We start from the raw sequence: 14817 nt of genomic DNA, 5'->3' as shown, positions 1-14817 counted from the left end.
CAATCCACACATGATAACAATTTCCAGACTATTGCCCATACTTCCCTGCCTGTTTAACTATTTTATGACCTGCCCATCATGACAGATGGAAAAGCCCTTTGCCAATCGAATCAATTTGTATTGGCCCTGTTTGCAAATGTCACATGAGAGTTAGTTTGAGACTATTGCTGAGAATGTGTAGTTTGTTCAGAGACCCCAATATAGGTACCAGTGAAATAATTGTGTAAAATCTGTGTGAATAAATCCAACTTCATTGCAAGAGCAAACAATCTCAAGCCATTGATCAAATTGCACTCTTATTTGATATCGCCAGGATCCATCCAAGTGTCCGGCCACCGACCGCTCACATGTTGACCCAGGCCAGTCAGAACTAACAGAAGCAGATGCTCGGATAGTCCTTCTATAATTCATGGATGCACAGACACCTGTCCAGCAAAATCAAAGGCATGTTGCTAGAGATTGACAACGCCGAGTTAATTTGCATGTTTGAATCCAGCGACTCACTTAACGCAAAGGTAATAGGGTGAATTCCTTGGCTAGCTTGTAGAATAATATAGTGTATTTTTGCAGCGTATGTCTTTTAAGTCTTCTGTTCAATCTTGTTCCTTAAAGGCCCATTCAGTGATCCCAGAGTAAGTGTGAAAAGATAAGGGCAGTTAGTCGGCACGCTCTCGGCACAACCATGTGAAGGCACGTATGTCACTGCTACACTCGCAGAAGATGTAGTCATCATGCAGGGACAGGCGATTTGCGCGGTAAAAAATAGCAAATTTGTGCGGAACTCTTTTTTTCAGTGCAAATCCATGCTCATAGGAAAAAAAATGGCCAATTGCGCGGAAAAAAAAGTTCTGCGTAAATCACCTGTCCCTGGTCATCATCTACACATGTTGTATTTCACTAGCCCGTTTTGATGTGTTGGTCCTGTTTATATGCAGACTTGTGTTTAAAAAGCCTTTTTATCGCAAGAGTTTGATTTCCTGAGACAGTTCAATTTGCATTTTGGTGCCTTAGTTTTTCCAACAGCTACCAACCCAGCTTTCCAGATGATGGCAGCAGGTTGTCAACAATATGCCAACCCACATAGTACAGCTCCTACTGCTGCTCCAGTGCACACCAAACACCCATCAAGAAATCTTCCACCAGTCCAGTTGGCTCCTGATGCTCAGATAATGGCCAGTAAGTATAGCGAAAGTACTTGGAATTTTAAGAACAAGAGGCTTGTGCTAATTGTGTACCCAAAATTATCTTTACTGTCATTAATTAGGGGACATACTATTTTATTTCATATGCACGTATGTTTGAGATGGACATTTTATTTTTGAAAAGACCATACATGCAATATTTCATATTGCCCCCTCTCGAAAACTATAGTGCATTGCATACGTACTTGCTCAATTAGCATTTTGTGCAAAATTTATTACATATTTAATCGATGCCGTTCTTTTTTATGGACCTTTTCATTTTGCATGTAAAGTCTATGAGGATTAATATTAGAGAAAGCTGGAAAGGGCTCTATAGCCCCATTTTAGGCACTTAAATGCTCATAAAAAAGAACCGGACCAAATTGTGTAACAAAATTTGCATCGCATGCTAATTATGATCAAGTACAAATATAGTTAAATAGTTCTGGAGAGGGGCTGTAGCTAAAACAAAAAATGTCCTTACCTTAGTGGTTATGAAACAAAGATGTATTGGACAAAATTCTGAATACTTCATAATATAATTACTCTGAATTTACTCTAAATTGGTGAGCACAAATGTGGCAGTACCTGCATGATCTGTATTTAAAAAAAACCCAAAACATGTTTTGTTTAGGTATAATTTCATTGAAACTGAGCCACATTTGGTCTTTGTAATTTTTTTTTTTCATTGTCATATAATAAGGACATGCAACTTATGGGACAAAAATTCTGAAAACTTTACAATATGATTTGCAAATAGATTCATCAGGATTGTCCATTAAAATTATATTAAAATGTTCTCAAACAAATCCAAATAAAGGTGATGTTAACATACCTCAATGACGTTTCGTGCTGTATACACAGCACTTTCTCAAATTGAATGACCAGCTTTGACCTTTGATGTCGGCTGCTTCCTGTTGGTCATTGAGGTATGTTAACATCAACTATATTTGGATTTGTTTGAGAACATTTTAATATAATTCACAATATGATAATTTACTCTGAATTGTTGAGAACAAATGTGGCGGTGCCTGTATAATCTGTATTAATAAATAAAAATGACCCACATTTGGTGTTGATAATATTGCATGACACATAAGATTATACCTCATAGATTACTGTCATCTGATTGGATGAATGTGCAGTCATTGAATTAACTATGCCCTCAAAATGAACTATGGACCGGTCCATGGAAATGAACTATGGACCAATCACATGCGTCCCGATCAAACTGTGCAATCGCAACATCCACATATCCATTCGGTATATAAAACAAATATTGACTGCTTTAATTGAGACATGGTTAGGATTATAGGCACAAGGTGATCTCAAAACCATGCTATGACCCGAGGCACATAGCAGTCAATATTTGTATAATATTAATTGAGACAAACATGGTTTTGATGTCTTCTCCTGTAGATATAACAGTATCACTCACCCAACAGCCAATGCAAGCAAGGCTATACCAGGACCAGCCATCACTGCTGCTGCGGCCGCCGCCATCACTGCAGCACAGAGCCAGCACGCTGGATTTAAGTATGCTGCTGCAGCCCATAACACCTAGAACCTGCCTCAACTGGGTGCATCAGGTGTGCCTCGGGTAAGTAACGAATGGTGACTTGCCATTCTTGTTTAAATCCATACACCTCCTACGGAAGACATGCATAGTCTTAACCTCCCACAAGAGGGGTGTAAATATAAGGGTCACTCATTTAGATAATCCTATATAAAATTCCATGTGTGGAAGATGTAAGTCATGGCATAGGGGTATATGGATTTCAGCATATAGCCCAATGGTGTACTCAACCTTCATTTGTTTATTTTTGCTGGAGAGATTGTCATATTATAGGCTGGAGTCTATAGGCTGGAATCAAGCAGGCAATGTTTCCTCTGTACACCGATTTCTGGAAAACATGTACGAGAGACTATAGAATAATCTGCATTTTCTGTATGACAAGGCATTATGTAGATTACCCTATATTTTCTGATTAATGCCCCCCGCCCCCACTGTGTAGATAAGCCTACCTACAATCCACACATTTTATTGGTAATTGCCAAAACTGACATCACAAATTAAGTCTACCGGAAGTCATTGATCCTAAATTCACAAACTCTTTTCGAAAAATGTCATGCCTAACTTTTGAACCTTAGTGAAACAAATAACGGCAAGTAAAGCATATAGCAGTTGAATTCTCTTTTTGTATAACTATTTCCAGACTATTTTTACACATACTTCCCTGCCCCTTTAACTATTTTATGACCTGCCCATCATGACAGATGGAAAAAGCCCTTTGCCAACCAGAGGAATCAATTTGTATTGGCCCTGTTTGCAAATGTCACATGAGAGTTTGAGAATGTGTGGTTTGTTCAAAGACCCCAATATAGGAACCAGTGAGATAATTGTGTAAAATCTGTTTGAATAAATCCAACTCCATTGCACGAGCAAACAATCTCAAGCCATTGATCAGATTGCACTCTTATTTGATTATATCGCCAGGATCCATCCAAGTGTCCGACCACCATCAGGAGCCACCGACCACTCGCATGTTGGCCCAGGCCAGTCAGAATGAACAGAAGCAGATGCTCGGATAGTGCTTCTACTCCATCATCCATGGGATGCACAGACACCTGTTTAGCAAAATCAAAGGCATGTTGCTAGAGATTAACAATGCCCGCTGAGTTGGTTCACATGTTAGAATCCAGCAACTTGCATAATGCAAAGGTAAGGGTGAATTCCTTGGCTAGCTTGTAGAATAATATAATACAGTGTATTTCTGCAGCGTATGTCTTTTAAGAGTCTTGTGTTCAATCTTGTTCCTTAAAGGCCCATTCAGTGATCCCAGAGTAAGTGTGAAAAGATGTAAAGCAGCATGTCTGATATTGGAACATGAGGATAAAAGAATGCCTTGCCTTTTCCAAAGTAAAGAAACTGAATTAGTTCAATTGATAAAAACTTGGAAACATTGTGCTCTTAAATTTATATTGTCAGTGTGAAAGGAAAGAACCCATTCTCAACTTTTACAAGAACTCAAGTAGACACTTGCAGATAACGCTGGAACAGGATTTACTTAAATATGCAAACACACTTATTTATGCATTCCCAATGCCTATAAAATCTTCAGTCATTATGGCCAGATAGAAGTATAAATAGGTAAGCGGTGGGCATTACAGAGGGTGTTGCCGAAGCGTTACCAGCTAATGTAGCCCAATTACTGTAGGATCGGATGAGATACAGAGTTGCCAATGCTGAATCTTATTTGCAATATTGGGTGACCGGACAGTTGTTCACTGCATTGGCTGCACTTTTTGGTGTTTCGGTTTTTTATTCATTTCTCTTTTTCTGCATCAATCTCTACTACAATTCAAATATACTGCGCCATTAAAGTATCCTTACACTTGGAAAAATAATCACAATTTCAAAACTGAACAATGTCAAATGCTTGTAACTTTGCTTCTTGAAGTCACATGGATTCAATGTGGTGTCATAATGTGCAGGATTCGATAGTGCATCTATTAAAAAACAAATTTACCCCAATATTGTTCAGTTTGGAAAGTTGCCAAGTGTAAGGATACTTAATTGGTGCAGTATACAAAAGGTGTCATCATTAGCATGCAAAGTACATATCCTGAAAGTTTCACTGCACAAAAGTACAGCATATGTCTGCTTTTCTGGTGACAACTAACACACATCGACAATATGAAAATGTGGATTGGTTGTTCTCTCCCAACCACACAATAATACTGAATTGAGGGGCATTTTAATAGCAAAAACCAACCATTTGGTTGCACCCAAAATTCCAACAATAAACAAGGATCAATTTCGCAAAGATGTGCTTACCTTGATGTCAGTCCCGAACTCATTAGGTCTCATAAGAACGCTTTTATAGCATTTATATGTTATGAATTATGATTGTTTTGGACTTTGAATGGGTTGAAGGACTTTTGGACATGACTGTGAAATCGCCCCTGGTGGTTATAGTGAATTTTATAGAATGAAGTACTGAAAGACTTGGTCTACAAGCGGTGATATGCAAGCAGTAAAATATCCTATTTTTGTTTTTCATCCATCTTGACTACAGGTTGATGAAGCTGTGATGTTGAGGTACTGAAGGTGCGTCAATTTAAGCCAAGGAAAGTGGTAAAGTCTGGACCATTGATGAAAACGTAAGAGATGAGATATCCAAAAAACAAAAAATATAAATTTTAGCATACAGCTGGTTGATCATTTGCAGGATCTGTGCCGCACATGATGCTGCTAAATATTGTGATCATTTATCATACAGCAACATTATGCCCTGTTTGCAAATGTCACATGAGAGTTTGACATTTAAAAAATTTATTTGACATTTGACTTGCTAGGCCAGATAGTGGACTCTCTTATCATACTTAGTACCCCTAGGCATACTGTGTACTATAGTGTTTGTGCAAAAATTGCCCATATAGGCATGCTTTCTTTCTAGCTCATGAGCCAGCTGACCCAACTAAATTCTGAGGGAGTCTGGTATAATTATGACACCACTACCACTACCACATGGGTCCTGTCATGAATAGAGAAAAAGCAAGGAGGAAACCTTGATCAAGGCTAGTAAATACTTTGGCTTGGAATATGGGAGTAATCTTTGACAGCAATCTTACAGTATATATATAGTGCAATTTGAGATTGGTCAGATTCACAAGTACCTGGATCAAGTAACAGAGGCAAAGCATGTCTATGCCCCAGGGAGGGCACTCGACTTTGGAAGAGACGGGGATGTGCGAACAGCTAGGGGTCTTTCAGTGAGAGCCTAGACACCTCTGCCTAGACACCAAAAAATGGGGTCTTTCGGTGAGAAGGCCCTCCACAAGGGGGTCTTTTCGTGAGACAAAAAAAGGGGATCTTTCTGTAAGACTGGGAACATTTTGGGTCAAAGTTGATACAAATTTAATTTGAAATTTTTTGAAAAATTTAAAGAAATAATGGAAAAGGGTCATTCAGTGAGAGATTATCAGAAATTTGTTCAAAGTTCGTGAAAAATGGGGGTATTTTGCCGCACATCCCCATTTTTTAAGGTCTGGTACTTAATACTTTGTTGGAACCAGTGAAAACATCTACACCATCATATGCTTGATATCAAATGAATACCTGAGTGGAAGAAGGGCCCAACTCCATCAACACTTTTTTTCAGATACTAACAAAAAACACACTATTTGGAAAGGTTTTAAGAGACAGACTGTTTTATCTTGAGGGGACCTTGAGTACTGGTACATGAACATATGTTATAATGTATGTTGCAATGGCAACGGTACAGGTCTTTTAAGATATGATAAACCCATTTTGGTAAAATGGAGTTGGGCCATTCTTCCACTCAGGTATTCAAATGTGTTTTTGATTTGTATTGCTCTATGTGAGGCACACTGACTGGCTCCCTGTCAGTGGGCCTGTCAGTGGGCCTCACTATCTGCATGTTATACTGAGCTTTTTGACCCACTTTTTTCAGGGTACAAAATACATCATAATCTGATCCACCGTTACCCAGCATGTTTCTACTGAGATCAGAAAGCTGGTCTCGCATGATGCACGGCATTTTTTACTGTAAACTGGAAGTACGGAAAACAGATTCAGCGCCTCAACGGTATTATTCTAAATGTTATGTCCAAGCATGGCAGCTCATGGCGTTTCAAGCACAATTTAGTGTTTTCGGTAATCCCAGGTAATAGTAATTGACTATTATGATAATTACGGGGACATATTTAACTTCATCAAGTAAAGTCTTATAGGCATACATTTTAATTTGTCATGTGAGTCACACATGCTGCCAGTTTACAGGCTTAGTAATAATCAGAAAGAAGAACCTACCGGTACTACATTAGGCCATCGAGCTATTAATAGAAGTAGAATCCACGAACCTAGTTCCCTTTGTACTATGATCGTTATGAGTCGATACTGAGCAATCAGGTATGAATGGTGCACTATCGATTTGCTAAGCTTCTTATCTATTGAGCTTGGCCAGTTATGAACCACCGTTAACGCGACTTCTACGCAGAATGACATCATTTTTACCCACAAAGCATTGTGGCTGTGACCATACACAAAGGAAAACAATTTACTTCTGGTAATTTTATAACGCCAATATTTCTTATGGCCAAGCTTGGCGGATCGTAGAAACAACATTGCTAGTCTTGGAAAACCTTTCCAAATCATTTCCACTAGTTTAAAAGTCCCGCAGACACCCGCCAGTATTACTAATCATGATCAGAAAAAATACATAAATTCACCGTAACTTTGGAAGGGAATGAGGGAATTCGATCAGTAAATCAACTTGAACTTGGAAACACAATGACACAATCGAAGATCATGTGACCGATGCAAAAGGGCACTAATACCATCCATTTCCAGTACGGGTCACCTGGGGGTCGGTTTAAATTAAATTTTAAAATAGATGATCGATATTGGCGCATAAAAATCATAAACATCAAATGCCGTGTTTGAGGGACTGCACTGATTAAATCCATTCAAGTGATGACTCGCGTTGAATAGCGTAATCGGCTTAACCCTATTGAGTGGATTATGATTTTTCTGTGGAATCTCCTTCTATTAGTAGCTCGATGATTAGGCCTACTTAATAACTGAGTAGAATATAGAATTAATTTAGCCATCACACATGACATTGGATCCTCCGCGATACATTGCTGACATGTTGACAATATATGAGCCTCCGAGGACATTAAGATCATCGACTTCGGGAGGTAATCTGCTTAAGCCTCCATCCGTCAGAACCATCAAGACGGCAACATATGGAGACCGTGCTTTCACATCCGCAGCACCCAAGTTGTGGAATACGCTGCCATCAAACATTTGCGCTACAGACTCACTCGCGAAATTCAAATCGCTGCTCAAGACACACCTCTTTGACTTGCCAGACGACTGAGAACTTGTTCCTGATCTTGCCAAAAACTTGTGCATTGCGTATGATGATTACTATTTTATGATGTGTATGTTTTTCTGCTGAGGATTTGATGTCACTCATTCATGCGTTTTCTGGTTGCATTTTGTGCTTTTCGCTTTCTGTCACGGTATAGCACTGTTTTTGCGCACGCTCCATATCGTGTTTGCCTTCAGATTCTCCTCTCCTCCTTCCGGATTGAGCGACATCGAATTCCTGCATGGTTATTTATCTGGTTTCTTTAATGTATTTTTCATGCGTATATTCATCTCTTTTAAGAGTTAACTAATTTTTGTACATACATTTGGTCTTTTAACTAGTATTTTAATCACGTCTTGTAATATATATAGTTGTATAATTTAAGTTGTATGAAGTTGTAAGTTAAGTATTTTAGTATATTCTCTGTAAAGCGCCTTGAGGTGTTTCGTAAGGCGCTATATAAATGCAGTTTTGTTGTTGTTGTTGTTGATCCTTACCTGGCAACCGATCACACGACTCATTTCTACTGAGCAGATTACTCGGCATGATCCACTTCAAGAGGTGGATCAAGGCGAGCACATGACCCAGCATGACACGGCAACCAATTACCAGTATCATTTCTACTGGGCTTGTTACCCGGCACCGCACAGAATTTGACCCTCAGTAGAAACACGCTGATTGTTTGGTCTGTGTGCACGCTGTCACTTCCTGGTTTGGGAAGAGGCTGGGTGCACTCATTCTGACCATCTATCTGATTATTATGTACATGTACTGTAATTATTATTAGCCGGTTGATAATTGTGCTATGTTATTTTTACGCAAGGTATTGAGATATATATATATGTTGACGGGTCTCACATCTCTCTTGGTGTGTCTGCACGCAGTCCATTCTTGGTGTAGGAAGTGGCTGGTGCACTCATCATCTTGCCATCTTCTTATTGTTTCAAATATAATTAGAATTTATTTATCGATATGAATGTTGTGCTATTTCAGCATGGTTATGTGAGGTGGACCGGCTGTTTTTGGGCTATATCGGTGGGCCTCTCATACACATTATGGTGCTTATAATATGTCATGTTAGTAGAGGTGTGTGGTCATTTTTTTATTATGTACTGTAAAGTATTATATTATTGGCTGAATGATTGTGCTATATTATTTTTATGTGAGTTATTGAGATATGTACTGAATTACATTTTGTTTTTCTGCTTTAAGTACAAAATTTAATATTATTGGAGTGTATATTGTGACAGCGTGTGCATGTTATAATAATGTTGTATATCGATCAACGATGATCTCATCTCTAAGAAAAGGCTCATTATTGCAATGCAATTGTCACTGAAAGAAGCATACAAATGTGTTACCTATACAAATATGCGGATGAGTCGCTACAGTAAACCGTACACTACTAGTGAGTCTCTGTTGTACTCATGTAGGGGTGGGCGTGCAGGGGGTGTTTGTGTGTGGTGGGCTGGGGTGGTGGGGTATTTGCATGTGTGTGGACTATATAATAATAGGTTCAATGCCTTTCAGTGCTTAGTTTAAATTTGTAATTAATGTACAGAAATTTATTGACATGGCAGAATCCATGCATCTTGCAAGGGAACATGAGCAAGTTCAAATGAATTTGGCAAAATTGCATTAACATGACTAAAAAGTTTCATTCAACAAAATTGCATAAAAATGTATTACTTATAGGACTTGTTGCATATTCCCTTGTAACATGGGCCTATGGAATAATTATTTTATGATAAGCCTATAATATATAATCATTGTTAACCAATTAATTTTTACTAACAACATAGTATAATAATTGACCAATCCCTTATGTCATTTACACTAGATGTATTGTAAAGATTTGTGACAAAGAATATCTTTTAATGAATTAATTGATTAGGCATGATTATATGAAGTAGAATATAATTGTTTTGAATGCAATGGAAATAGCATTCCGGCAGTATTTTATAGCTATACCCACGAAAATAATAGGCAATCATATAGACCACTTGGCATGTGACGTCATTGCCCGGCAGTATGCGCGCGCATTATGGCAATTTCCATTGTTCTTTGCCCTGCAGTGTGCGTGACGCATCGTAGTTTGCTAAAGGCACATGCATTTTAAATCGCCGCCACATTTCATATAGTACAAGAAAGCCATTGAACAGTGTAGCGGCTCGTTCAGGCATATCGATAGACGAGTCCCTCGCCTTTGTTGATAAACAGTGATGTCAAGTGGTCTATACTATTGTTTTGACTTATTCCTTATTTCACCAAATATTTCAATATGCTGAAATTTTTGACTTGACATGAATGTGAGGACCAAAACCTGAAAATGTGGTGGCCATATATATATACCTATTTTGGTTTGTATTTTTTTAGCCAAAATATGTAATTAGATGCATATTTTTTAATTGATTCAGACAATCCTGGAAAAAAAAGTTGGCACACTTTGAAAAGGCAAGTGAAACATGCATGACATATATGTGAAGCACAGACTGTCCATGTATCTCATCCTTCCCTGCTCCTTATCTTTTAATGTTGGAGGGTCTCATAGACCGGTTGACAACATGACTCGGGCCTACATTAATGTGGGGAGCAGGAGCAGAGATATACCAAAAGACAGGTATGCCAACCATTTTCTCCAGGATTGTAGGTCAACAAAGGGCTCCACCTACCCACCCACCTTAAGGACTCCCATTCAATCCAGAGCCTTTATTATTGTTTTCATTCCAAATAAATAAACAACAAATGTTAGTAATTTGGGCATGTCTTGACAGAAAAGTTGGTTAATGGAAGGTGCTTCTGCTACCCGTGGTTCGATTCCACACCCAACAGTCACTCTGCATAATGCCTATTCAAAATTACAGCCCCTCTACATAACAGTGGGTGGAAGGTGGGGTTCCATCCAGCCTCCAGTATTTTGGCAAAATCTTGAAGGAAAAAAAACCCAGCCAAACTCAATTGTTAGACACTACAGCCTTTCCGCCATCTCCAGCCACCCCCCTCAGCTCATCTAGGATCCGCCCCTACATAACAGCGGTGTCATATTGTGTGATGCGAAGGATAGAAACTGATTAAATCTAGACACCAGTTTATTTTGAACTTGAATGGGAACCTAATTTAAAGCCATATTGTAACATTTGCAAAATTATGTTTTTTAAATTACACAATTATATTAGGCCAAAAAAAAAAGGTTTGTCTCATAGCTCACAAGAAATTTAAAAACAAATGCGAAATGCGATTTTTTTATTTTTTTTTTATTCCCGACTTTTTTCATGGTATTTTGAGAAAAAAGTCTGATTTTCGCCGATTTTTTATGGAAAAAACTATAAAAAAAAAAAATTTTGAAATAAAAAAAATGTCCGCATTTCTTTTTTTGTCAAATCGTGCAATTTTACAAACGCGTGTGCAAGCTTTGAGACAAACCTTTTTTTTTTGCCTTATATTTTATTAAACTAACATACCCTTAAGACTCCAAATGCTGTAGTTTTGTCAAAATCCGAGCTTTCGAATAAAAAGCAGGAACAGTCATTTTATGGCAAAGAAATACTTATCTATTTTGTATGGAAATGTTACAATATGGCTTTAATAAGGAATATGCGGAAAAAGAAGGGCTCGGCTAACCGGTTTTAAATGCGCACAATGTACATACATATTGTAGCCCAAATCTGGAACTTTCCCTGTCCACATACACCTATTTTGGCATGTTAATTCCAATATTTTGGCGTGTTAACTAGAGTTTAGTTGGTGCATTACTAGCGTGCTGCACTTTCATAATAAGCAATGACAAGATCAGTCATGAACGCTTGGCTTTTTACGCATCGTTATTTGGTTTTGAAAACACGGCTTCAAAAAATCGAGATTGGAAGGGGTTTACGCTTCTTTAGGCTACTGGGCGCTCTATTGGGGGCATTGACATAACATCCCGTCATGCATATTTATATTGACATATCTTTCCGTCATATTTATATTTATATTGACATATCTTCCTATCATCCCAAATTTAGCAGATGACTCATAGCAAATTGATGGGAATCAGTGAAACTGAACCGTTACATAACATTGCATCTTCAATATCATTTGCCTATCACTTTTTCTTTTTTTGCCCACACCTATTTTATTGGTTTGGGTATGCAGAAACGAGCGGCCTTTTCTCACAGCTGGTCAAATTCTTCCAAGTTCACGGGTGCGGAAAATTCATCTCCGCGAAATCATAATTAAATAATCTTATTAGCGTGTCCAAGCGCAGAGGGTCAGATGCGTCAGCTCGAGCCAATAGCTGACGCAGTGACAAGCAGAATCGTTGAATTCAGCTAGGTCCTCATGTGTGCAACTGCAATGTTGCCCCATCTGTGGGCAGACCAACAGGTGTTCCATAGTCTGTGGAACCATTCCACACTCACAGGTAGTGTTTTGTCCTTCTAGTAGGAAGCACCATTTCTGCAAAGCGACCTTGCACCTTCCGACCCATCTTAGTCTGTTGAGACACCGCTAGGCCATGTGGAATCAGCTCCAGGTGGTAGCTGCTCACTGGGTTGCAGTCCCATAGCTGGTGGATTGGAAGATCTCTCTTTCCACAGGGTGAGTCTTTCCGCTTCCTTGCAGACTGTCCCAAGAGGATGAATTTTGCAGAGGAAGCTTCCTCTGGATCTAAGGTGTTTGGGTGCAGCAGTCTGGTTGAACATGGGGTGCTTCATATCAGTGGTCTGACGCTCACACTCTTGCATGCTGGTCACTTGTCATCGTACATCTGGAGGGGCTATAGCAGCTAAGGTGTAGAGACTCTCCGTTGGTGTTGATCGGAGGCATCCAGTGATAAGTCGACAGCATGAGTTGAGTGCTGGGCCCACCTTCTTAGCATGAGTTGATCTTCCCCATACTGGGCAGGCACATTCAGCACTAGAGTAGCATAAGGCCAAGGCTGTTGATCTGAGAGTGTCTGGACAAGCTCCCCATCTGGATCCAGTGCGTTTGTTCAAAATGTTGTTTCGTGAACAAACTTTGCTCCTTGTCTTCTCAATGTGGCGCTTGTATGAGAGTGTATGGTCGAGAATGACTCCCAGATATACGGGTGTTTCACAGTGCTCTAGTGTGGTTCCAGACCAGGTTACCTTCAGTTGACGTTTAGCTTCACGGTTGCGGAGGTGGAAAGCACACACCTGTGTCTTGGATGGGTTGGCACGGAGGTAGTTTTCCTCATAGTATGGTATGAGCTCATCCAGGGCTTTGGAGAGTCTCTGTTCCACAACAGTGAAGTCAGTGTGTTGTGCACTGATGCCGAGATCGTCTGCATATATGAAGCGTTGGGTGTCTTCACTTCTCGGTTGATCATTGGTGTATATATTGAACAGGAGAGGTGCGAGAACACTGCCTTGGGGTAGTCCGTTCTTGAGTCTTCGTCACCGGCTCTTCTTGTCTCCAAGCTGAACAAAGAGCATCCTGTTGTCAAGCATGCATTCGATGAGCTCCGTCAGGTGGATATCTTTGGTTAGCTCCAGGATTTTGCTGCGGAGACATCTATGATTGACGGTATCGTAAGCTGCTGAGAGGTCGACAAAAACAACTCCGGTTATCCTTCCTCAAATCCATTCTCGATCTGCTGGGTAAGGTTGAGAACTTGGCTTGCCAGGACGGAAACTTGCTTGTTGTTCTGGGATGAGTTGCTCGTCTACAACAGGTGCCAATCTGTTGAGCAGGAGGCGTTCGAATAGCTTGTAGGTATGGCTAAGAAGCGATATTGGTCGATAACTCTCTGGGATGTATGGATCTTTCCCTGGCTTCAGCAGATTGATGATATGAGACTTCTTCCCGAGTCTGTGGCTGTGACAACAGATGTTGTAGAGCTGTAAGAGCCATTTCTTTGCCTCTGGACCAAAATTCTTCAGCTGCTCAGTTGCGATGTTGTCAAGGCCAATTGCTTTCCCTGGTTGGAGTTTGGCGATTCCTGCTCCTGCATAGTAAAGGGCTTGGTGAAGCCGGGGTGTCCGCTGTATTTCTTGCGGTCTAATTTGGCCTTATATTTCTTGCCACTTCTTCCATTCAGGAGCAGTTGGTGGGCAACCTGGTTGGGTGTGACTTTAGGCTGCTGTGGGGCTGTTGCATACCTGCCAACCCTAGAAACCCCAAAAGTGGAACACATAATGCGAGGGAGCACTTGTGCGACCGAGCCCATAACGGGGGGGGGGGGTCCAGGGGCCCGCCTTAGGGCCTCTGGTGGGGTCCCGGGGTTTTAGGGTTTTTGAATAGGCAAAATTCACATATTTTGGGGGCATATTTGGAACAATTCTTAGCCACTACATTTAAGTAAAACATTACTTTTGAACAATTATGAACATGTACCCATATAAAAACTAAATTTTACAAAAGCTACATAGTTTCTACAGGGAAAAAGGATGTTGATGTCCTTGCTAAAGTCTAGTTTGTGAGTTCAACTTACACTTTTTCCCACTAGAGAACTCATACTAACTTACTGGGAAGTACTGGCAGTACTGGTATGGAGGGCTTCATAGGTTGATCTCTTTGCCATCCGTAAGACATCTTCTAAATAGGTTTGTGTGTAGCATTTCGTTCCGCTTTTTACCGACTTTGAGGTCTAAAAAGCGGAACAATTCCGCCAAAAGCGGAACGGTTGGCAGGTATGCTGTTGTAGGGTCACCTTGAAGTTTGCGGGTGGTGGACCATGCCTTCTTGCTGTTGCGGGTCATGTCTGTTGACTCTATGAGGGTATGCCAGGTCTT

The 14817-nt window shown here is 40.0% G+C and overlaps 1 long non-coding RNA gene across 1 annotated transcript; it reads left to right on the top strand.

Annotated features, from left to right (window-relative positions):
• The first annotated feature begins 352 nt into the window (after window positions 1–352).
• On the top strand, window positions 353–2746 carry LOC140138443 (uncharacterized). Its single transcript, XR_011857002.1, has 3 exons — window positions 353–515; window positions 1012–1176; window positions 2601–2746. It is a non-coding gene; the product is annotated as an uncharacterized lncRNA (long non-coding RNA).
• The last annotated feature ends 12071 nt before the right edge of the window (window positions 2747–14817 follow it).

Source organism: Amphiura filiformis, chromosome 17, assembly GCF_039555335.1.
Source record: "Amphiura filiformis chromosome 17, Afil_fr2py, whole genome shotgun sequence".
Classification (NCBI taxonomy): Eukaryota; Metazoa; Echinodermata; class Ophiuroidea; order Amphilepidida; family Amphiuridae; genus Amphiura; species Amphiura filiformis.
The sequence above is the reverse complement of the archived record's forward strand: the minus strand, read 5'-3'. Positions and strand labels throughout refer to the sequence as shown.